Here is a 2,123-nt window from a genome sequence, read left to right as displayed (position 1 = left end):
TTCACCTCCCTACAAAATTTCCTTGCCTCATTTACACTTCTTAGAAACACCATATCTTCAATATTTGCCTTAACCCACTCCTCTTTTTCCTTTGATGGGTCCTTTTTCCAATTCTCTATTTTTCTTTATGTTATCCTCCTAGTACAATGTGGTTGTAATGTCCTCCTGTGTGCTTCATTTTTTTCAGTTGTTACTGTTTCATATTCGGTATTGAACCACGAGGTTCTCATTTGCCTTATGCTGTTTCCAAGTGTCTTGCTGCTGTCTGCACCTTTTCCCATTGATCTTCAATGCTGTTACATTCTCCTGGTGTTGTTCCCTTATTGCTTCTGCTTCTAAAGCTGTAGTGTTATATTTCTGGGTCTCGGGCCAGGTTCCTTTCACTGCATTAGATATTCTTGCCCTCACCCACTCCCAAACTAGGAAGTGATCCATGTCAATATTTGGACCTCTTAAACTCCTTACATCCAGTAAGTTTGACTTGTGCCTCTCATCAATTAGTACATGGTTGATCTGATTTATTGTATTTCCATCTGGTGCTGTCCATGTTCCCTTATGTATTTCTTTGTGTGAGAACAATGTTGAGCCTACCGCCACATTTCTAGATGTTGCAAATAGTATCAACCTTGTCCCACCGTCATTACTTACAGCATGTTCACTACAGATGTCGATTATTGGTCTATAGATCTGCTCTCTTCCCACCTGGGCATTTAGGTCTCCAGCTACTATTTTTTTTATCATGCTCTGGACATAGCTTACATGCTCTTTCCAGAGATTCATGGAAAGCTTCTTTCTCCTCATCCTATGTTTCTTCAGTTGGTGCGTAGGTGTTAATTATGGAGTAACTGAAGAATTTTCCTTTTATCCCAAGTGTCGACAGTCTTGGGTTTATGGGGTTGACTCCAATTACTAAGTGCTTTAGTTTGTGATGCACCACAAATCCTGTCCCGAACTCATGGTTCCTTTCGCTACAGTTATAAAACATGTTTGCTTCTATCTTTTCTAGGATTCCACTACTGGTCCATCATATTTCTTGTTTGTAATGCTATGATGCTCTGCTTCAGGTTCATTATTTGGTCTAGCATCACTTTTAGAGCTCCTGGGCAGTGTAGTGATCTCACATTCCATGAATAAATCTGATTTACGCTTTATAACGTTTTTCTTTCTTTTCTTTTCTCCATCGTTTGGTTACCTGTCCTCCACAGCCTTGTCCATAATCCTTTATCCATCTGGCTTTTCTTTGTTGAAGTTTTGTAACAGCTTTGTTTTTACAGAGTGGGCTGTCAACCCTATGTCCAACTTCTACCGGAGGACGGGTTTTCTTCCCTTAGCCTTTGGAGACACAACTCTCAGCTGCAAGGCAGCATTTTGCTAGTTTTGATCCATCCCAGGTATTTTATTTCCTCAGTGTCCACCATATCTGGTGAACATTCCGCTATCCCCCACCTGAGTACTTGCCCTGTGGGAGCCTAGCAACTCTACACGGCACTTCTGTTAAGTCATAAACTTATTGTCTAAAGTGGGCCCTCACTCCTAACAGGAACTAGCTGGTCACTGTCCACCAACAATGTAGATTTCATTGATGTAGCTTTCATATTTTAATATGACAATTTTATGAGTAATAATTTTAAAACTGAATGGATTACCAGATTTACATATTTTGAATGACAATGAACTACTAAAAACCCTTGAAGCTTATACTATCATGAATTATACTTCTAGAATATATGGCATTGTACTTTGCACCATAACTCAGGTTCAGCATAGAATCTGCATAATTCACTCTGCCGGAACCACTGAGGCAAAACTTAACATTGATTGCATGTTGCATGTCGCTCGACAGTCTTATGATCTGCAAGTTTTGTTCATAGTAATATGCTAGTATCGTCACAAATAGACTACTAGAAATATATAATACCATCTTCTTACCAATGCTGTGGCGAATGTGTGTTTTCAACTTGTTTCTTTTATTCATTAAAAAAAATTGTCTTCCTTTCCAAATCAATATTTCTCTATAGCAGTTGAATGATAAGCCTGGAAAATTTCAACATGATTCTTTGTCTAAAAAAAGTAGATCATGATGCAGATAGAGTTAAAATCATGGGAACTATTCACCAGCACTA

This window comes from Schistocerca nitens, chromosome 6 (assembly GCF_023898315.1).
Source record: "Schistocerca nitens isolate TAMUIC-IGC-003100 chromosome 6, iqSchNite1.1, whole genome shotgun sequence".
Taxonomy (NCBI): domain Eukaryota; kingdom Metazoa; phylum Arthropoda; class Insecta; order Orthoptera; family Acrididae; genus Schistocerca; species Schistocerca nitens.
The sequence above is the reverse complement of the archived record's forward strand: the minus strand, read 5'-3'. Positions refer to the sequence as shown.